Source organism: Tamandua tetradactyla, chromosome 18, assembly GCF_023851605.1.
Source record: "Tamandua tetradactyla isolate mTamTet1 chromosome 18, mTamTet1.pri, whole genome shotgun sequence".
Classification (NCBI taxonomy): domain Eukaryota; kingdom Metazoa; phylum Chordata; class Mammalia; order Pilosa; family Myrmecophagidae; genus Tamandua; species Tamandua tetradactyla.
In genome coordinates this window covers 42822062-42846596 of record NC_135344.1, presented here as the reverse complement: position 1 = coordinate 42846596, position 24535 = coordinate 42822062, and the positions used below count along the sequence as shown (strand labels likewise).

Here is a 24535-nt window from a genome sequence, read left to right as displayed (position 1 = left end):
GTGGGTAATATACCAAAGTGAGTGTAATCCTACTTGCAGTTCATGTTGATTCAGTTACATTCATATTTATTAACCATTAGGTGTGAGACATAGTGCAGGTTCTAGGGATCTAAAGATGACCAAAGCAGTTCTTCTTCTCAAAGATACTGAAGTCTAGCAGAGAAGTAAGTTACCTACAGGTCATTTTAATAAAGAGTAGTACACTTTTATGTGGGAAAAGCTTCAAGATGTTATAAGATGCATAATAAAAGTCACAGACCCCAAATGGGGCTCAGAGAGAACCATCAAGAACATGTGACAACACGTTGAGTCAGGCAGACAAGTGTGGCCATGGCTTTGCCATCCTCAAATACTAGCCTATGACAAAATCTGCAGGTGAGAGGAGTTGCACTTGCCGGATTCAGAGCTGAGCAAACTTTCAGGGTTTTAGATCAGATTTCAATTTGGCAAAGAATACTACTTTGCTCTTATCAAAGACTTAGGATTTTATTTTTATACATGCTAAATAAAGCATAATATAATTTGAGAGTCCCTAGACTTCAGGTATCTGGAGTCCTATTTCTCTTTAATATTTAAAAAGAAAAATCTGAGCCACTCTTCAGCGTTTGCACAGACACATCATTGCCGGATTTTCCAAGACCCCAGGCAGTGCTTAACTTCTCTTGGCTGTAACTCTAGGAAACATTGCTCTTGGTGGCTCTTGAATATGTGGGAGTCCCAGAAAGAGGGATCTTTCTTAGGCCCTGCCTGCTATCAAGTTACCCAATACCCTTCTAAGCTTCTCTTTCCCACAGTGCTTTGAAACTTACTGGATAAACCCAAAATTCAGAAGGGACCGGAACTACCCAAGGAAGACAACACTTTACTTTGATTGCACATTATCTCAAGCAAATACAGGAAGATGCTATAGCCTAATATTTATGAGGACAGCCTCTGTAGCCTTGTTGCACAGGTTCAAATCCTGTCTCTCATACTTACAGGCATGTGACCTTGTGCAAGTCACTTAGTCTCTTTGTCAGTTTCCTCACCTGTAAAATGAAAATGACAGTGGTTGTACCTATGTCATAAAGTTGTGATGCAAGTAGACCAGGTAATGTATACTTTTAAGCACTGAGAACTCTGCCAAGCAGATACACAGCAGAATATTGCTTATTACTACCACCATCATATTAGGATGATCCAGCCCTACTAAATTATTTTTCCAAAAAGATCACAGTGTTCTTCGAAGGATATGTCTACACCCACCCCTAGAATGTCATAATGGTTATGTTTTATCAAACACTGATCCCTCTTTTTACATTGCCATGATATATTGCCTCAAACCTAAAATAATTATCATTGCCCTATCCATGAAAACTTTTGTGAGATGGTGAATGTTTGTGTCAGGAGGAGAGCAGTAACTTAGAGGATTTTAGTATGTTGGAAACACACACACACACACACACACACACACACACACAGAAATCTACATGGCAAGAGGACTTCAGTCATTAGCCCAAACCTCTTCATGAGCAATGTGATAGCCTAGAGTTATGCACCCCCAGGAAAAATGTTTTTAATCTTAACCAGTCCTATAGCTGTGAACCCACTGTAAATAGAACCTTTTGAAGATGCTGTTTTTAATTAAGTTGTGGCCAACTGAATCAGAATGGGTTTTAGTCTTGTTTCTGTAGGCCTTATAGAGAAAGCCACAGGGAAAAAGCTGCTGGAAGACAATGAAAGCCAGTAAAGAAAGAAGATGCTGTCATGTACACTGACATGAGCCTCCAACGCTCTCCCTCCTTGACGACAAAGTTTACTGTAGTTTAGACAAAGAAAAACATGTCTGTATGAGTATCAGAGGTACTGGGGAGACACAGCCACTTACCTTTTCACCCTCCAAATCTGCCAGTAACTCCTACCTCCCCATAGGACATTCCCAAGCTAGTATCTCACTTCATGGTACCCTGGATAAAAGTTTATCATTCAAATTCAAGGAAAGCTGCAAACATGTAAGATGTGAGAAAGGAGTACAGTACCCCATGAAAGCAGATCACTGACAACATGCATACTAGGGTCCCAGGTTCGATTAGCAAAATAGAGCACACTCAAGAGGGACCAGGCCACTCAGAGTATTCATTATAGGGTCTGAGGAATGAGAAAGAACCACCAAAACGGGACAGAAAGGAGATCAAAGTCAACATTGCTGTCCTCTAACAAACCCTTCTCCCCATAACATTTCCATCTGCTCAGGTTTTCAATGGTCAGAATTCTTTCTTCAGAGATAGTCATGATACTGAATCCAGAAAGCTCCTTCTTTTCTTCTTTAATAAATGTTACTATGACTGCCTATGCTCCCCTTGGTGGCTCTGCTGATGCACACGTACATACATACACATATTTACCTTGTAGATTGACAACACAGATTTAGGAAATATTTATTGATTGTTTTTGTGTCTTCTAAGCATTTTCATGAACATTTTCATGAAAGTCTCACAAAACCCACCAACCGAGGTGTTGTTATTATTGTCACTGTTTCACAGATAAGGAAACATCATCAGAGAGGAACAAAATTAATAACACAATAGCTAATAAGTAAAAAAAAAAAAAACAAAAAAAAAAACTAGTAACTAGTCTTTTAATCCCATATCCCATTTCATTCCAAAATATCACTTTGCCCTTGATATCATTATTCTATCTGGTTTCCAAGGTCCTAGTCCAAATCCATTTTACTCCATGACACATTTTTGATTACATAAATCTACACAATACTCCTCCTTGAAGTTGTTATGATGACAATAATAATAGAAATCATATATTGCAATAGTGTTTTGCAGCACTAGCATGGTAATGTAAAATCACCTACTAAAACTGTACACTTTCTTTCAAAAGTATTTATTGTATATTTATCATGTATAAGGAATTCCCATTATTTTATAATTACTCTAAAAATATTTTATTCCAATAACTCCACCATAAGTTTTAAAAGGCAGGAAACATCCTATCTATTTCATCTTTATTCTCAGCACCGACTATGTTCTTATCCCTGAAGAACCTAGGTGCATAGTATGTGTGCAATTAAATACCACTATATGATTCATAACAAATTGACTGTAAGTCATTAGTTTTATCAGTACCATCTGTTGTTGTTTATGTGGTTACTGAGTTTCAGTTTCAGAGTGTTTCTATCCTGAAACACTTAGAAAATATGCTTAAAAAATGGAAAGGCTTAGAAAATGCCTTTCCAACTCCCTGGATCCTGGTGGATCTGTGTTTGTTCTGGCTTTTAAGGGATGCTAAGGAAGCCTGTTTTGATGCACAGTTTTTAGTTCTGTTTTCTCAGCTGCTAGAATTTCCTTTTGAGCCAAATCATGAACAACATCCCACCAGCCATATTGTATTACATTATGAAATTGAGAATTGCATTAAAAAAACCTAAGAGGTTATTCCTAAAACAGGGAAAATGTGCACCATCATTTTCTAAAGGGCAAGGGGAAAATGACATCCAATAGGACAGCAGTTGATGCAAAGAGAAGAAAGTCATAGGCCCAGGTCAGTGTATGGGTTTCCTTCTGAGGCAGAAGCCCCCTCCCAGAATTTGCTCTTGTCTGGAAGACTTGGCCTCAGGTTCCCACCCTGATACCTCTCTGCAACGTGACAACAAATTTAATGAATTACACGTAAATATAAAATCTCCCCAGAAGGGCTCACTTTGAGAAAAAGTTGAGAGCTTTAACTTTTTGCTACATTGGATAAACTGAATTTAAGAAACTCCCTTTCTTGGTGTGAGGAGATGTAGGTAGTAAGCTATCTCCGGCTTTGTATGTGTGAGGGCTGGGGAGTGGGCAGGGGACATGGTTTTAAGTAATGAATTCATTTATTTTGATATTTCTTAATTCTTAATATTATCAGGATATTCTGAGAAAACAGAATTAACAGCGAGCCTCCAAACTCCTCTCCCAGAACCTTGACCATATGTCCAAAAGGAGAGTAGGTGGGAGAAGATATTTATCAGGGATGAATATAGAAAATGGTGGCAACACCCCTCAATGAACTCCTATAAAATGCCATATAGTGGGGCCAAATTAAAGGACGATGGTGAAGCAAACACAAAAGCCATTTCTGAATAAGTGGGACCTTAGTATTAGAAGTTAAGGGGCAAGTGCCAAAGGCCAGGGTGGACAATGGGAGTCATTTCCCTTTCCCAATATATTCCTCCACATTTTTCTATGCCATGTCACTTAAGAGCATCAGAAAACTAATGGAAAGACAAACTATGGCAAAGTCTGAGGCTACATTAAGAGCATACTTTTCCACCTCATCCAAGAGCAGTAGAGATGAGCTTCCACAAACAGGAAGTAAAACACAATATTTTAAAATCTGCCTGCTCAGCATAGCAGAACCAGACTGGAACTCTCTACCTTTCTCACACAGGTTAGGAAAAAAAAAATGCATAAAATCAGAAAATAAGTATACTGCTGAATACTTAAATACAGAGAATAACACATACATTAGGAAAGATTATTAATTTATAGACAGCAACTATTTTGTTTTAAGAAAGCTCACAAAGAGACTGAGAAGTGGAAAAATGAGAATAGACTTATGAAAAAGGCACTGGCAGACCTGAGAGAAGAACTAATCGATGCACATAATCATAGTGTGGATTTTGAAAAGGCACACTGAGCAGTCACGATGAGAATCAAAATGGCAGAAAATCAAATAAATTATGGAGAGCACAGACCTGAAGACATTTAAATCACAGAAGAAAAGAACAGAAATGTGAAAGAAAGGGAAGATGACAGGTACGGGGTGGGCACCAATGGAGGTCATCTTGTGAAAAACATTGCTCTTAAAATAACAGAAGAAGTAAAAAGGACAAAAAAAATCATAAATATTGTAGAAGAACAAATAAATCTAACAGAAGGCTTCATCCTGTATATGGAAAAAATTCAACATATACCAGGTTAAATGGCCACAATATTTAAACATGTGTAAGTGAAATATGGAATCTAAACTATAAAGAAAAAACCCTGCATGTGTCTTCAGAGACTCAACTGCCATATATAGCTGTGCTGGTGTGAAAGGATGTATCTCCTAGAAAAGCCATGTTTTAATCAAAATCACATTTTGTAAAGGCAGAATAATCCATACTCAATACTGTATGTTTGGATCTGTAATTAGATCATATCCCTGGAGATATAACCCAATCAAGAGTGGTTGTTAAACTGGATTAGGTGATGACATGTCTCCACCCATTTGGGTGGGTCTTGATTAGTTTCTGGAGTCCTATAAAAGAGGAAACATTTTGGAGAATGAAGGAGATTTGGAGACAGTAGAACATCATAGCCATGAGAAGCAGAAATTCTATCAGCCAGTGACCTTTAGAAATGAAGAAAGAAAACGCCTCCTGGGGAGCTCCATGACAGGAAGCCAGGAGAAGAAGCTAGCAGATGATGCCATGCTCACCATGTGCCCTTCCAGATGAGAGAGAAACTCTGATTGTGTTCACCATGTGCCCTTCCACTTGAGAAAGAAACCCTGAACTTCATCGGCCTTCCTGAACCAAGGTATCTTTCCCTGGATGCCTTAGATTGGACATTTCTATAGACTTGTTTTAATTGGGACATTTTCTCAGCCTTAAAACTGTAAACTAGCAACTTATAAAATTCTTCTTTTTAAAAACCATTCTGTTTCTGGTATATTGCATCCTGGCAGCTAGCAGACTAGAACAATCCCCAATTATAAGAAACCTGCAATGACTCGTAATATAAAGCAGTCCTGCATTTTCGCAATGAAATTAAAAAATGGGAAAATTTTCAAATATTGCACAAGGTCTGATAATATTTAATTTTTTAATTTAATTGCCTAGGCACATTTAAAATTATATGTTGCAACATTTTTATTTGAGATTTATGTTTTATTTTCCCAATCTTGTTTTTAGGAAACAGTTTTGCTCAAATTTTTGATATGTACCTTTGGCATCAATCTTTTCATCGATCCCAGAGCTACTTTATGATCATTTAACATATCAGATTGAACCATAGGAAATTGACAACTTTCAACTTGTTTTTGATTTACAAAAGAAGAGCAATTTCCTATGGTTCCCTTTAAAGGTCTTACCAAGCCCAGGATCATCTATCTAAATTGGGTGAGCTATAGCTCTTCTGAATGTGTTAAGCTACATAGATTTCATAGAAATTTTAAACAAAACTATATGTTTTCACTTAAATAATATTTAAGGAGAGTAAAAATCCTAAATACATATATTTTCAACAATGTAACCACTTCTTTAATGCTTTTAAAAATTATTTTCAAATAGTTTATTTAAGATGAAACCCATCCCTTGGCATCATGAAGTAGTACCTATAGGAATAATGAGAAAATCTGGATTAAATTCCTTGCCTTCTAGTACCATTTGGTGAGTTCCAAAACCAGCACTGATCAGAAAGTTTCAAGCTAATGTGTCTCCACAACAATGTTTCATATCCCTTTTAAGAGAGATGCTGTAAACAACTCTTTCTTTGCTAAACCTAGTTTCAGATTTCTCTTTTGTATCATGAGAAACCAAATCGTAAAGGAAGAAAAAACGAAGACTCTTCAATTCTCTATCTAGCTAAGTGGCTATTCACATTTGAGCAAGGCCAAAACATGATCTCAGTTTGAAAAGAACTGAGGGAAGATATCACCGATGTGTACTCTCTGAACGAGGTTACTAGAAGACATATATTTACTTTGCAAAATTAGATTATAAATGTTAAACTTTTGAAAAGGTACCCAAATGTGTTTTTTTTTTTTGAAAACTTATATTAATGAAAGAATCAAATAATTAACGTGTAGTAGGTTAATCAGAAACAGTTTGGACATGTAGGAAGAATCTATGGACATCTAACATGCCTAATTTACTCATAAACACTAGTCAAGTAAAGTGCTTTAAAGTCTGGTTTTACTTCCATTTCAGTACTTCCTAGCTCTGTGACCCTGAGTATAGTACTGTCACCACTGTAAGCAGGCTCTCCATTTATAACCCAGGGCAATACCTGACTCTTCTTTATGCAATTATGCTAAGGCTGAGATGCATCCCCCCACAGAAAGCTCTAAGAACAGGGTCTGGCTCCAGGATGTCATCAATAAAAGGGTCACTGCTATTATTGTTATCACTGCACATATTAGGAAGTCAACAGATAGCATTCCATTTTCCAAGCATTTAACTTGAGAAATATGGGGTTGGCAATGAGATTTGATGTAATCTTTATTTAAAATATTTTTCTCTTCTATATTTTGTTTAATTTCTTTCTGAAATGATTATATATTACTTGGATATGTTTAATTATATGGTAATTAAGTTAAGATAACAACTATGAAATTCACTTTACAAGTAAATTCAAATGTGCTGTAAACACAGTTTGTGATAGAACATTTGTTCTAAAATCAGCAATCCCCATTTTAGGGACTCTGTGATAAATTGCTCAAATGCCCTGAGTTCTGGATTATTGTATACCAAGGTATTAGAAAACCTGGAAGGAAAAGACCTTTTCCCCACCCAAAGGACAGATTATATGCCATAAAAATGGATGAAAATTTTAAATCTTCATAGATTAAAATTTCACATACTTCATGCACTTTATTTACCTACTACTATTTTAACTTAATGGTTGTGAAGTGGCTCAACATTTTATTTGTTGAACCTATGGAAACAGCATATCTTGATGGAGCCACAGTGCTAGTTACTACCGAGCAAACACTCACCCTGCTTTTTGGTATTTGATCAGGTAGGCACTGATAACATGGAGGGAGTCAACATACATACACACTTTGAAGAGAAAGCACATTTGGCATTTGAGGGCATGCATTAAATAAATGCCAAAATTAGCTATAATCATTCAGGATTTGTATAGATAATAAACCATGTGTTAAATAGGATGAATGCTAGGGGAAATAACCCAAAACACTCTTAAGCATAACCCTCATGAGTTAAATTGAGGTGACAAAATGTGCAAGTCATATATTGATATTCCTCTAAGCATTATCAGTATTTTAAGCCTCAAGTGAATCTGAGTGTTATACGCCTAACTTTCTAACTAGATAGGAAGTCCCTACAGTCTTTATTTTACTATTTTATACTGAAAAGGCATTCAGTAAGATGCTGTTTTTACTGATGATGAGGATAAGAACAGTGGTGATGCTGGTAAAGGTTGTGCTCCTGTGCCTTAAAAAGCACCACAGTTCTTGCTGGTGGAATGGAGGAAGTTTGAAAGGAGAGGAGATCAGAAGCAACCTTGGAAAAGACTGAAAAATACTCCTGAAGATCTATAAAACTGCATTTTGACAAATTCAGTGGATAGAATAATAATGCTATATTTCCAAACATACACAGGAGTCAAAGAATGAATAGATTGAAAAGCCTAGATTCTCCCCCCAGCTGTGCAGGGATCATCAGACCATTATTGGGATGCTTATCTTCTGCAAAATGGTTTCTGTTGAAATTCTTTTTTTGAAGGCATCATTTCTTTTAGAAACATTTCATTAATAATTTGCAAATTGAATATCCCATAAGATATTGGAAGGCATTAGTGAATACAGAGTGAGAATTTCGATTAAAAAAAAATGTGTGCATCCCCTGTTGTTCGATAATAACAGGGATGCATAGCATCTACTTTAGGTTTTCAAATGTAATTTACAGTGATAAGACTTTTAGACAAGGGATGGATGAACTGATGGATGAAATACATATAGTTGAAACTCAGGTAATGATTGTGACATGTTTTGCATTAGGTTATGATAATGTGAAAAACAATCAAAGTAATATGAAAAAAAAAATGCCAAGAAAGTGACTTGATAAACTCCATTATATCAGGTGCTCTGCTTCTTGTATTGTACATCTTTAGTTTAACTTGGGAGTTAATCTGACAAATATAACACTGACTAGTCAAGTCTTGAACAAGGAGGGAGTGGAGCATATTTGGAAAATAAAAGAATTTGACATTGAATAACCCACATATCATCTTTATAAAGAAGAAGAATAACAGAGGAACATGAAGGAGTCAGAGAAGTTAATTTTCTGGTTTATCCACTGACTCATCTCTATTTTTCCTTCAACTAAAAAGATACCTCAGGTCAGTTCTCTACTAATATATCTTTCTAATTCCCTTAATTTTCTCTCACAGAATTTTCCTTATCACAACCATCATTACATATTTAAGTTCTTGATAATATGCTTTTTAGTCTGCTTCTCCCACTATTCTGAAGACTATGATGGAAAGAACTGCAGCTGTTTCTCCCTCTTTCTGACCATACACAGGCAAAACAGTAATGTTTAGCATAATCCTGACATACAGAAATAATTGCATGTATTTAACAAAGTAGTGAATGTAGCTAACCAGAGGACATAAAGCTGAATTTATGCTAACCCCAGGAGAGCTTTTCTACATCCATGCAGAGAGAACATGCCACAGAGATGTAATTCACGGTGCCTGGTGAGTACCATGTAAGGTAGAGTGAGAGGCTCCGTGGCACAGACTATTAGGGAGGAGGATCAAGTCAGCACCTGACAAGTCCTGCTCTCTGAAAAAAAGGCCAAAGAGAGAAGAAATTGGTCAAGCCAAGCTAGATGCTGTCCATGAGAGCAATTACATGGTCCACAGCACAATGTTCAAAATGTGTTCCTAGCTCAGGTATGATGGGGCTATGTTTGTTCCAGAAGACCCAGTCTGATGGAGAACTTATAGGAGCTTAAATGGAGAATTCAATCACAAGAAGGAAGGCCAGAAGAGTCAAACCAGGGACTCTGTATCCCAACTAGAGCTCACACCAGGCTCCAGCCCCAGCAGTAGTAGAGACAAATGAATCAGGCAGAATGTAAAACGGAGTCCTTGGCAGAAGTTGAGTGCTCCATACTGGCAAAAGAATGTGTAGTGAAACATGAGTTGGGAGGAAACTAGAATTTATTGAATACCATTCTCTATGCTTTCCACATTAGAATGTAGGAGATGGGTGGGAACGGGAAGTGAAGCCTTGAGTCTGGATGGCAATATTCTCTCTAACATGAGAAGATTTACTCCACACCTTGACTTTCCAAGTACTAGAGAAAATTCCCTCACAGCCTCAACACCACTGGAGTCAGGTAAGAAACTAATTCATATAGCTCTGTCTTTTGCCAATGTGGCAACTGCTAGCTCAGAAATGGGGGTAATTATTTTCTTTCTCCTGCAAATAGTGTGTTTGGGGTATGAGAAGGAGAGAGTGTTCCTACTAATTCTTGAATCAGAGGCCCCTTGACTGTGGAACTTTGGTGAAGGATAATGATTGGGAAAAGTGAAATATTGAAATACTCTTTCCATCTCCTTTCCATAAAACAACCACCACAACATTAATTTTAGATGCTACCAATGATGACTAGGATATTAATACATTTCCATATTGGCATAGCAACTGTATGAGGGTGGTCTGGGAATCTAACCTCCTTTCTAATATGGTTTCAATGGCAATGTGCATTCTGTGTTCCAAACATCTTCCTTCAAAAGAGTCTTGCAGAATTATCTGTGTTTATGTCAATGTTGCCCTCATTAATGTTAATTTCTGGCTTTATCTAGTTTTAACACGGAGACCTCACAATGGTTTATTAAAAATAAACAACTAAACAAATAAGCACTTCTGCTGCCTCACATTTTAGCTTTTCACAAGCCTTTGTAGACCTCTGAATAAAAGTGAAAATCCATGGGTATATATGTATCCACTCATAATCACTCCCCCATACACTTAACCTTTAGAGACAATGAAAGTAGCTTCACCTTTCCTACTCTTAAGCACATGCGAATAAATTAAACAGGAAGACAAGAAGTCAACTCTGAGGTCTTTTCTTCAATCCTATGAAAAAGAGATCTATTGGATCTCATTTCCTAAAAGATAAGCCTCCTGTACATTGAAATGTCCTCTATACCCCCCCGGAAATGGGAATCCAAAAGTTGAGAGGGTTGTATCTATTTATGCTAAGCATATGCTCTTTGGAAAGGCTCTTAATATTTCCACGCTGCCTTTGCCCTTCTGCAAACTAATCTTGTAATACCCATTTTGAAAGAGTGATAGGGATCTTTTGACATGTGTAACAAGGACCTTGAGATCCTTAGATGAAAGAAACCTCGGATGTACAAAAGCATTATCCTTGTTGGATGTGTGTTTTCTCCTATGGTCTAACTGAGGGGAGGGATTAAGGAAGACTAATTGTGCATATGATCTGTCGAACTGGTTAAGAAGAATGCAAAATTCTCATGACCCTCAGGAACATCAAATAAAACAGCATGTGCCAAAACAGTTTCCTGGATTTAGTTTACTGCTTTAGCAGAAGTGAAGCTAGGGAAATAATGGAACTACTTGGGTTTTGAGACAATACAACTGAGAAAGGGAGCATAAAGTCAAGCTTAGAAACATGCACACATATAATGTGAGTAAATACGGCAAATATCTTGGGCCTTAAGAGAAGGATTTAAAAATCTAATTTTTCTCTTCATGTTAGTGTGCTTTGTGGTGTGAAGAAACATAATAATTCTGATTTCACTCCCTAAGAAAATGGATTTAAGCGGAGAGGCCATTTTCTTTAATCTCCCCCAATCCTCTGCATTCCTGTTATACACAAGATTCAATAATAGGTGCTTAGTTCTCCCAGGCTATTGAGAGAGAAGTGTTAGACAAATAGAAAGACTTTTCCTTGGGAGAGAAAGCTATCATTACTGTTACAAAGGCCAATAAAGTTAAAAATTGCTCATCACAAAGACTTTCAGTTGCATCCAGAGCCCTGCCCTTCAGCTTTGCAAGCTATTTTTAGGTCCATCAACCAATCCTAAGGAGGAGAGTAATGTGCTTTTTTTGGCTTGATGAATATTGCAAATGTAATTGCATTTGCTCTCCCACCTAAAACCTCAATGTCCTTTAAATTTTAATCATGCTAACCTATCCATTCACATATCTGGTTTAAATTAGTCTATATTATGCCAACGCTGGTGCAATGGGACACTAGAGTGGAGCCATGAGAGAGGTCCTTTTTTTTGTGCCAACTCACACACCCTGCAGTTTACCTGTCTCTTCTGTTTCTTACTCCCTAAATTCCTTAGGCTTTTGAGCTGCAAATGTTATCAAAGTCTGCACTGAATAAAGCTGTGGGCATTTTGATTTGTTTTGTTTTACTACCATTATAATAATTGTTTCCTTGACAAATAATGTCCGATGCTAAATGGCATTATAATGGACTGTTTTGTTTATTCAAGGTTTTATCTTAATGGATCACACTTTTAAAGACCATTGGGAAACATGTAAGATTATGACTAGAGGCAGGTAGGCCTACTATTCATTTACTTTTCCTAGCAGGTCCTGGTGTTGGCATTGAGACACTTTACTCTCTCTGGTTGACCTATACAAATATGGAAGCAACGTACACCCACAATTCACATGTGAGCCCCACACCCTATAGGTTACTTATATCTTTGCTTTTACAGAAAAATGAAGAAACATTGGGTTTTCATATATAGTCATATAATTAATGTCTGAAATTATTGGTGAATGTTACAAGTGGTGTCTCTCAGGACATGCATATCTTGGATTCTTGCACGACAAAGTCACTGCTGCTAATGGTGGTCATTTTAAGTAATAATTTACTTGTCCTTTATATTATGGCTATATACAGATATCCATGTCATACAGAACATGTATTCCTAGATGTGATCTGACCTTCCGAAGTATGCATAAACCATATCGATATCTTATAGTCTATATGACATACAAACATGTGCATAAAGCATTAGAATTACAGAATACTTTTATGCATTGTACATGACACTTCCAATATGTAAGAAAGCAGGAAGCCCCTTTTTATACATAATTCTCAGTTAATTATATCATTAAAACATTACAGAAGCTGAACTTGTGCCACGTCTTCAGATACAAATGTTCCTGGTACTATTTCATGCTGTTTCTCAATTGTTGGGCTCAGGATGCACTAGAATTTGCTGGAGAAATGGAACCTGCATAGCAACATTCTCCTAGAATCTTTGGGGTCTTCAAATTGTTCTTTTTAAGGGAGTTAGGAACTGTCACTGCTCTTGGAACTAAGGAGAGCTAAGACCAAATCCCCCAATTCCTTCTACAATACCAGTTTTATAGAGTACCTAGATATGTGTTGGAGATTAAAAAAAATAATAACAATGGGAGCATTGTCATAAATGTTCACCTGTAAATAAATAGGAGTCATTTTCTCAATTATGATTTATTTTTAGACACATGAGCTGGGAATCAAACTTTGATTCCCAGGTCTTCCACATGGCATGTGAGCATTCTACCACTGAACCACCCACACACTCCTTTCTAAATTATGATTTTAACTAGATTATAAAATTGGTAGACTGACTCTATAGAGGTGATGTGAGGATTAACACAGGTAATGCATTTAAAATTCTATCATATTCCTTGACTTAGAGTAATCACTGAATGCATATTATATCTCATTATCATCATCATCATCATCACCACTTTACTTGAGGATTTCCAGAGGATTTAGACATCAGAGATTATTTTTAAAGCTTAATGCATGTCCAAAATATGTGTTTTGGAATAATAGAAATAATGGCATCATATTATTGAGGAGGTTCAGAAAGGTAGAAATCAGCACCTAAAAGAATAAAAACATTAAGAATAAAAGTAAGTAAGAAGGCCCAGGAGTAAGTGCACAGGGTAGAACCTGATCTGATTCATGGATTGTCTTCAAGTTGTCCAACCAGCAAATATCCCTGTTGAGTGTTAATTCATTTAGCAGCATAAAGGCAGAATGAAAGCTTTGTCAATGAGGAATTCTATGTCATCCCCAGACTGGACATCTTAACAGTTCTCATCCAACTTCATCTCTTGTGTCTACTAGGGACAGAAGGGTGTATATTATACCTACTTGTCACAGCGTCTCCCTCACACTAACATATACACAAGAAAGAACAGTGGAGATGAAGTAACACCACCATAGTGGCTTTCTGTTTAGTATGACGTCAATATTATTGTCAGGGGTCCCAGCCTTAAGATATCCTCTCTACTTTATGCCTATAGTTCTATTAATGTTTTATTTATCTGTTTTAAGTGTTGCCCTCTTGTAACTATCTTCATTAGAATGCAAATTCTACTGAAGCAAATATCATATTAAATCAGTGTGAATACGTTTATCAGATCAATGTCCTTTTCAAGAGACAGCAAGCATCCTAGAGAGGAGGAAGGCAATAATTTGGGGGTATAAGGTTTAAAGGAAGGTGTACTCGACCTTAGTGCCAGATCAAAGGTAATAAAAAAGATGACACAGTCATCTTAAGCAACTGTGTCTGCTGCTCTGTTTTTTTTTTTTTATACCTCGGGCACCCTGGCTTTATTTCATTCCCTAATGTTACAGATCCATTTCAGAGTCCAATGAATAAATGTCACACTCTTTGCTTTCTGGTTATGGAACTGACTCTAGTGCCCACTGAAGATACAACAATCAGTTAGCTCCCAGCATTTATAGCTATGAAGTATATATTAATAAATATTAAATAATAAGATATATTGGCAACTACTGAGTCATTTTGATTCATGCAAGCTACATCATTTATATATATATATACACATATATATGTTTATATTTTAGGGTGCAGGAGTCAGAATGCATAAGAATGTAATTTATTTTGATTCTTAATATTTATTAAGTATAATACTAATAAATCTTAGGGTATACACTTGTACATTTTTAATATATGGTTTGTGAAGAGGGGGAGTAGAGTGAGTATTAGAAATAAAAAGTGCACAAAGACAAATGCAATTCTTTCTACACACTAGTTAAACTTTGTTTTCTGAAGATAACAACCCTCAAGTGCCGAAGTAGTTTATCAGCTCTTTTGCCTTTCCATTCTTGTCCTGTTTTCCTGTTAGAGTCACTGCAGAAACTGTGATTCTGCCTTCTGAGGAGCAAATTAACGCAAGCCTTGAAATTGTCAGAGCAGCTTTCTAAGGTTTTGCAGTTTAGTTTGTGTAAAAAGGGCGAGGGGGCAGGCATTGGGGTAGTAGAACAAGTGTCCTTTTGTTTGCATCTTCTCCTATCTTTTCTTCATTCTTCTTCCACTTACTACTATTGAGCTCAAGTCTCACAAAGAATCTGAGGTTATTGCCACTGAGGGACACATGACAGAAAGGACTCACTGCCATTTATTTACCTTCTGTACATATACTCACAGCACCAGAAATTAGAAGAATTTGGATTGGCTTTTAATCCAACTGGGTATGTGTCAGGAGGAAGACAGCCCTCCCAAGCCAGCAAAGAAATAAATGGCTCAGGATCAGAGGTTCAATATTGAGGTATCCACAGGCCAAATGAGTAGTACTTTCCATCCCTGCAGCCTAAATGGAAATCTGTAGAGTCAGATCCTATAGCTCAAACATTCTGTGCCTAATAACAGTTGGGGTAACTATTCAATAAACAGTAACCTCAGACCTCACTCCCAGTAATCAGATACATCTGATTTTGAGTGAAGTCCAGAGAGTTGTTTTCTGGATTGTTCCACTGGCATATACAGGAGACCTGCTGGCTTTGACGTACACTTTCGAGAATGGCAAGAACTCTGTCTTATTCTCCTTTGTATCTCCAGGGAGTAGTATTCGATCCAAAATATTGGTGGTAAATAAAGGACATATAGAATGATGAGTAACATAATTGTTTTGATTACTTATTATGAGTCCAGTTCTTTGCAAAGCCCTTTATTGAAGTGATGCCATATCATCCTCCCAGTACCAATATCACCACTGTGTTTTCTACTATTCTCGTAGGGGGTGAGAAAATGGGCATTTAGGGAGGGTAGATGAGGATGTGACCTCAGACATTGTATTCCCAGAACTGTCTGATTTGTGGAGTGGATGGAGAGATGGATGAACGGACAGCAGAGCTTGAAGTAAAGATGATAATTACAAAATAAATAAAGAAAATTTTAAATTGTATGAGGTGTTAGATTTGAAAACCATGCTATCATATGGAATATAGGGACATATGTATATATATATATAATTCATAACCTTAGTAGTATACACTAACTCATTAACTCACTCATTATTGTGTACCTACTATGTACCAGCCACTTTACTAAGCATGGGACATAGAACAGTGAACATTCAGTCAGGGCACCTACCCTCATATTAGTAACACAAATGAAAATGGCAATAAACACAAGAACATCAACAATATATACATTCCATTCTAGATGGAAAAACTCTTTTTTCACATGTATCGTTGCCTGTGAGCCTCATGGCAGCTAGACAGGGAGACCATTATCATCCCTATGTTACAATTAGAAAATTGAGACTCAGAAATATTAAGTAACTTGGCCAAAGAAGCATGTAGGTTATAAAAGTCATTAATATTAAAGATTTTAAAATATTTATCTTAATTATTAAAGGCATGCCACCCACCATTTCTATAGCAATAGCTGTTGAGCAGGAGAAAAGAAACATAGGAAGAGGAGTAAACCACATTTAATTGAGCCATTGATCTTTCTAAACTAATTTGCTAAACTCCTTTTTCAAGTTTTCCCTTGAATGATTAAATGATATCAGATTCTTTACCCCTTAAATGACTAGTTATTCTTTAAGATTACTGATGAGGGGTGAGCCTTTGATGGATATTTAAGATACCCAAACTATGCTCTGATTTGTAAATTTTTAGAACTGATCTCTTTGTACAGAAAGATTCATAATTTGAGAAAAGGCACAACTTTTTTTAAAGCAAGTGCACGCTTTCAGTTGTGAATGTATTCTTAGAAGACAAAGACTATCTCTTTTTTTGTTTTTAAATACTGGTCAGAATGCATGCACAAACACACAGACACACACATACAACACACACACACATGAGCATATGACTTCACTTGTGCCCACACATATACACATACCACTTTGAGATGCACAACAGTCCATGATTCTTATAAATCTCATAAATACCACCTTCTCACTGATTTGCTGATTGGAATCCCCTGACAAATAAAGAGATGTGTAGCTACCCTCAATTCAAACATATGGCTTGGCATTGCTTACATTGACCTTGTGTTAGCTTTTCACCAGCTTGGCCTGGCCAGCCAGCCATTCCTGACTTCTCTATGGTCATCAGGGCCCAATGCCTCCTAATGATAACCCTGTCTCCTTCCTGGCATTTTAATGGCTTCACCTCAGGAGACAGCTTCACAACTTGGCTGAAACTCCCTTTGCTTTTAAGATTAATCAGAAGCCTGCGGCTAAGAATAGACTGTCCACCCCACTCCCATTTTAGTGTCTGACAACTATAATTGGTTGATGGGTATTATCACTGAGTCACAGGCTTAGAATCATCCTGAAAAGGTCCTTTAGTCTATCCCTCTCCTCCTAAAATGGCAACATATAAGCCATTACAATAACTGACCATTCACTTAAACTTGATTTGAAAATGTGGTTAGCCACTTCTGGTTTCCTTTTGCCAGAAGGCAAAGGAAGCAGCAGAAACACGGGTCATAGAAGTAAAAATGATAGCGGTACCTAGAGGTGTTTCTTTCCTTCATTATATCTTTGAACTATATGAATTGGCATCTGTTGTCCCTGACTGCAGAAATCATATGCATAAGTACAACTCCACTGGGAAGAGAATCATGTAGGAAGGGGGATATTTTTCAAACACCTTCATCTCAAACTACATATGAACATAGAAAGATAAAAAGAGAGGCACAGTCTCACAGACAGGGAATTCAAAGGTATAATTCTGTAATTTCACAGGGAAAATCTATATGTAAGAGTGACTATAGATTCAAAAGTGAAGACTTCTTAATTATGGACATAAACGATAAAACACATTGAGATATTACGTTGTCAAGGGTGATAATATCAGGGCGAGTTTAGTTGAATTGATGGTGGCGTCTCCAATATCTTACATACCTTCCCTAGAAAGAATGATAGATGAACAATAAGTTTCCTTGTGTATAGCAAAATTTGGTCTGTCTTTTCCCATGGGCATTTATATAGGTTTATTATATCCTCATATGGAGGGTGGAGTGGGGGTGGGGTTCCTGTTTATTCTCTTTAAAAGTATAAAACATAGGAAAGCAATAAGGAAGCATTAGTTAGTCAAGATAGTACATAAAAATAGTTTCTAGTTAAAAATATCCATCTTCTTTCTGAAATAGTCTCATCTAGAGCAGAGTGAATTGTTCCAGGACAGAATTCTTCAATCTTTTAAAAATATATAATCTTCTTTTGCTTTTGAGCAGCAATGAAGATTTCTGATCTTAAAGGCTCTCCCCAAATATCAGACTTTGACACCTGTGCCTAGCCCTGGCTTACTCTGTAACAACAGAAGACATGACCCTAGACTTCCCAACCTCAGCCCAATTGAGTTGAATTAAAGCCAGTTAAGTTTCTAACTCCACAGATGGCTTTGCTTATAAAATGAAACATCTCAGAGAACTTCATTTACTTTGAAGCATGAAAATATCTATGGTTAGTGTTCTTATTATATTTTAAATAACTATTTAAGGAGGGTAAATATTATTCATAATGCAAGCTCTGGAGGTTTATCTTTCCTCCATGCTTGCTAATTTCATGAGACCCATAGGTTTCCCTCAGAGGGGGCACATGGAAACACAAGTTCTGTGTGATATTGTCATGAATCTCTTCCTATATAGACCCTCTCATGCATTATCCATTCCAGAAATTTGATTAGCTATGGAACTGTAGGTTTGTTCTTCCTCAAGTATGGCAGGGTTAAAGTATTACTCACATTTTATTCTACGTGCATTTATGACAGATGTTTCACAGAGAAAGGAAGAAATAAAGCATCTGATAGAGTTTAGGAGGAGAGGTCAGAGTGCATATTATGCCTTGAACAATGGAGACATTAGGAACAGAAGTAATCCCATTTTTTGGAGTATTGTCTGATTCTTCTCTGTATTTCTAACCTCCATGTCAGACTTTGCAAATGTTATTAGGGAACCTAAAACTGCTCTATTTTACTAAAAATAAGATTTGGCATCAGCATTTTATATGTATCCTCTCTGAAATGTTTACATATATATATATCTTAAAAAATATATATCTTCAAAATATATATAAATATATATATATATTTCAGAAAGTATTACAGAGCCCATATGAACCATCATTCAGAAATTAGGAATTAAAAATTACCTTCTTTTCCCTAGATTTATCCCAGAAACTGTCTGTTAGGACTAAAACAAACCCTCTTTAAACCTACAGCCACAGTGATGATCTTCAAAGAAAAGACAAGATTTGGATGAATTTTGGGATACCAGCAATATCATGGGCAGGTGGGTTAGGGGTTCAGCAGAAACACAGGACAATTATGTGGGAGAATCAGGTCAGGGAACAGGAAACAGCCAAGCAGGGGCAGAAATCCAGCCTCAGCCTCATAGTGTAGGGGAGCTGCAGAACATAAACCATGCCTCAGCACGTGACCTGAGTGAAGGCAGGGCAGCTGAGCTTCCACACCCAGCACCAGTCAGTCATTTGCCAAGGGCCGTGGAGGTGGAGGTAGGGGCACTTCCAGCTGGCCAGAAAAGCATCTCCCTCACACCAGAGGCATCTGAAGAGCATCACAAATATGGGCCACTGGGAACAAAACACGAGTGGGGGAGGGGCCCTATGCTCTAATGGAAATGGTAAAATTGGTCCTATGGGATCTAGGCATCATTACAATGGCTAGTATGGTGGCGACCATATTGAGGATACCCCTAACCATTTCTTGCTGCAATCACTTGTGACCAGTGATGAAGAGAGATCATTACAAGGCAACCATTGATACCTTTATCCAGACATTCTGTAGGCAACAAACTCCTGCTAACAATTCCAGTCATTTTCCTTTTTTTCTTTTTTTACTTATCATGTTAGTAGAGGATAGTAAATAAAATACATATGCACAGTTTTTAAGGTAACTCTTTTGTACCTACAACTCAGATTAAGAGACAGAATGTTACTACTAATTTGGGAGCTCATGGGATCACAGCTTGCTCCCTCTCCAGGAAAGAAGATGCTACTCTGACTTTTTGGTTGATGGGGTTCTCATTTTCTTTAATGTTTTCACCTGGGTTTACATCCCTAAATGTTACTTTGCTTCATTTGGCTTCTTCTTGACTGATAGCATTTTAATTGTACCATATCTCCCAGAACATGCTTCTTTGTTTTTAGATTCATCTCTGTTGGTAGCTGTAAATGTATTTTATTCTAGTCAATGGATACAAGAGCTATTTCTAGCTTTTGCCATTACCAAACCTGCTGCACTGAACATCTCTGCACTTGGGTGCACCACTGTACGGCAATATCTAGGGAATTTCCTCTGTGACCATGAGTGGTCCCATCAATTGAAATCAATGCTTTACACTTGATATAATCAGATGTTCTCTTTTTGGTCACTCTGGTGGGCTTGAATCTGCATTTCTTTAATTACTAATGAGGTAGGGCATATTTTCAAATGTTTATTGGCTCTTTGGGTTTCTTCTTCTCTGAAATGCCTCTTCAAGTCTGTTGCCAATTTTTATTTTCCTTAGGTGTTCTTCATGTATTTAAATAGTTTCAAGTGATAATTGTGTGTTGCAAAAATCTTCTCCCAAGTGGAGACCTGTTTGCTTCCCCTCTCAATGCTGTTTTTGATGTTTCTAAATGAAAGGTTATTTTCATTTTAATGTAACTAAATTTATACTATCCTTGAGGGTTAGTTTTTGGGTCATTTCAGAAAATCATTTTTCTGCCCCTTGAGCTCATAGTGGTATTATTCTATATTGTCTGCTAAGAATTTTATGATTTTGTTTTTTCCATTTTGGTTTTCAGATGACCTGGAAATAATCTGTGTTAATTGATTCTTCATTTCCTTAAATAATAAAGAACTGGCTGTTTGCACACTTAAATTATATCATACAACAAGATCTCCAATACCCTGAATCCCACAACCTCAGGCTGTGTTTTAAAATATTTTATCCTTCCAGAATGATAAATTGTGCCTCCGTTATCTCTACTCCAAGCCAGTTTCTCTACTTGCCTTCAAAGAACAGAACTGCCAATTTTGTCTGCACTTTGTGTATTTAGTAAGTTAGACAGTTGGTTAATTATACTCTTCTTTATCCAGAGAGAACTTCTGAAAGCTTTTCTCTAGTTGTATTCTTGTTTAAAAAACAAACTGAGGTTCTTATAAGGTGAAGGAGAATTAGAAGCGAGAGAAGTTATTTAGGGCCATGCAAAATCTAATATATATCTTTACAGAAATGAATGACTTTCAGATGTCATTTTGATTTTTCTTTTTCTGACTGATTGACAGACAGACAGCTAAACACACACAATCACCAAATGGAGAGAATAGCCCATTTTGATGCCCAATGTATTTCAAGAGTCAAGAGAGTGCAGGCAAAGTCAATAGAGTTGGAAAGGGTCCTCTCCCCTCCATTCTGACCTCATATTCAGTAATTATTATACAAATTAACTCACCACACTACTACTTATCTTTGGATACTGTAGAATTGTATATAATGAATAGTTTTCAGCTGAAATTATTCTGGTTGACAGTAGTGGATACCAAAGCATTAATGAGTCATGTAGATGAAGAGAGCAGCCATTGTGTTCATTTTTAGGCACCTAACAGGGACAAATCTTTTTCCTCAAAGCATAAAATGAATGATAATGAATGAGTAAAGAATGAAATAGCAATATATAAGTTGGCCAGCAGTTTTATGTAGTAAAGGAAAAAAAAAATCTTGGAGGAAAGAAGCTACAAATGTTAAAACTACTAAGTATTCAAGTAAAAGAGCTTTGGTTTTTAGAGCTCTTGTTATGGTGTCTTTATAAGTTTAGATCTAATTTTATTATTATTTTTATGCTGTATGGTGGGAGTCGCATTTCATTCTTTTTCCATGTGAATATCCCTATATTGCAGCACCATTTGTTGAATTTTGTTGTTGTTGTTTAGGAAGTGCATGGGCCGGGAATCGAACCCAGGTCTCCCACATGTTAGGTGAGAATTCTACCACCGAACTACCCTTGCACCCTCACTTTAGGTCTAATTTTTAAAAAATAGCTTATATGGGACTTCATGTTTTGGCTTAGAAGTTTCATTTGATCCTGGAGAAAGAAACAAAATATTCCACAGGAGTATGAAAAAGAGAACATCTTAACCAAGTACTTCATTCCTTTTTGTTTCTTTAGATTCCAGGGTACTGAAATGCTTATCACTTATATTATTATTTGTTTCATCTACTGTACGCTTATCAAAGTAAGTTTCTCGGTCACAGCTGGAACAATCAAGATTTCTTTTGTTGCTTATAATAAATAAATGCTCAATTGTGAGAATGTCCTCAGGGAAAGTTCATTAAAAAAGAAATGAAAATGCTGAGAAATAAATGGTTATTGTGATTGCAGTTGTTTTGATATAATATGCAAAAATGTAATTTGGTTCCATAATGTCCGGAATGCAGAAAAATTTAAGTTGGAGAAATGGAAAGACATTGCATTTATTATGTTATTTCAATTATCATTTTGTTTGTGAGGGTTGTAGTGTTTAGATTCAAAACATTGTTTTGGAATAAACATGAATGCAGCTAACAGGGAAAAAGGCAAAGTATATAAATAATAATTGATTAATAGATAAAGTTGGGCACATCTCTAGCATTTCTTGGCAGATGCGTTTTTAGATTTAGTTCCTAGATGTTTGGATTTTTCTCTTTGTTTAAAAGCTTTATAGATAGCCTTATCCTGCAGTTTCCCAGATTATTCTGCCTTCTCCTTGTTTTGGCTCAACGACAAGTAACAATTAACCATGAGGAACATTGTAATAGAGAGGTGAATGACTTTAGGTAAGTGCTTGATATCAGAAAGCAATTCTCTAGGTAAAACAATCCCTTTCAGGGGTTCAGGATAGGGGAATGAAAATTAACTTCTCTGTTCTTCAGATCTACTTTTCCTTACTTGTTCTCATTCCTCAATTTATTTTCTCTGTTATGTCTCCAGTGTGGATTTTCAGTGTAGTTTGTTTTACTTAAACCATCTGAATGGTAAGGAAAGAGGGAAGTAAACAAAGAAAACAATTAAAACAAATATATGTCATGAGTCAGTGTCTAAGCAAGTGAAGGAAGGGGACAGAGAGATGACAAAGAGAAATCAAGATGGATCATTGAATTCAGAAGACAGCAGGGACTAATTTAAGGACACCTGGGGCAGAAAAGGGATGAAGCCAAGGACACTGCTATGGCCACTGGCCTTAGCTCCTTAAGATTCCTAAATTGCTTACATTTAACATTCAGTCACGTTTTGTTTATGCAATTCCTCAAATCGTACATTTATTCTGTCACCTAATGTCCAGTTTAGTGTAACAGGGACAAAGGGAAAATACTCATTGCCACACACACATATATACACAGACTAAAAAAGGCAAGAAAACCTCAGTGAGAGGAAAGTGGGGAAGTGTGTGATTTTCTAGTGATCCTTGGGAAATTGTTACCAATAGCTGGACAATAATTTTTAAGTTCTTGAACACAGGCTTAATTTAATAATATACTGAGCCCAAGGTGAGGGGATAGAGGTTGAGCAGTTTGATAAAAAGATAGGGACAGAAGAGAGAGAATTGAAAAGGATAGAAAATAATGATTTATAAAACACTAACCAATATTTATTACTGAGTAAGGCACTGATTATATCAGTGAGAGAAGAAGTCACGATACATATATTCTCTGGTTCCCTAGATATGCTAAATAGTAATACAAGTTACCCACTAATAGTAAGCAGATATAAAACATTAAAGGGATGAGAAAAACTACAAGAATGGAGAAAGAGAAAATATATGATCCTTGTGCAGCTAAAGAACAGAGAGGATGGAACTTGTTTCAGGGGTAATAAAAGTGAGATAAGAACATAGTGCACCCTGTTCTGAAGGTAATATAAGGGAAGGACGTGGATTAGTAGAGGAGCTCATTCAAGCCTTCCAAAGGAGGGGCACCACTGGAACAGAGCTATGCCATGGAGAAGAGATGTGTTGGGAAATTATCAGAGGAAAAATTGGAAATTCCTAGTGGAGGTCAACTATAGTGGTTTAAATAACTAATGAATGACTTTAAGTAGAATATTATCTTGAGCTTTGTAGAAGCACTAATCTGGGCATTTTATTGAAAAGCATTAAAACAGAGAGATTGACTGAGTCCATGAAAAGGGATGATATTCCCAAGGGAAAACTGGAAGCTCAGGACTGAGCTTTGGAAATATATTTATACCCCATTAAACATACACTGATATGACCCTGAATGAAACAATGGGAATCTTTTGGTCGACAGGAAAAACAGCCTGGTATGGACTGACTGGGAACTTGACATTTGCTATGTTTCAGTAATGAAGCAGTGTCTTAAGAAGGAACCATTTCAAAAATGACATTGACTGTTAAAGACTAGTTCTCCTAGTTACATTTGAGAAAATTCAGAATAACCAAGTCACGGTTACTCATTTTTCGTCAGAGAGGATGCCCATGATTGAACTGTGAAAATTCTCTGTTCTCCCTTAAAAT

General features: G+C 36.7%; 1 long non-coding RNA gene across 4 annotated transcripts in view; it reads right to left on the bottom strand.

The window, feature by feature from the left end:
* Positions 1-24535, bottom strand: part of LOC143662626 (uncharacterized) — a 413209-nt gene that overhangs the window by 123286 nt on the left and 265388 nt on the right. Inside the window, exon 4 of one of the 4 annotated variants that reach the window (XR_013165488.1) lies at positions 911-1028. The exons of the other annotated variants lie outside the window; for them this stretch is intronic. This is a non-coding gene — a long non-coding RNA (uncharacterized LOC143662626). Of the gene's footprint in view, positions 1-910; positions 1029-24535 lie in introns of those variants that run through there. 4 annotated transcript variants of the gene reach the window in all.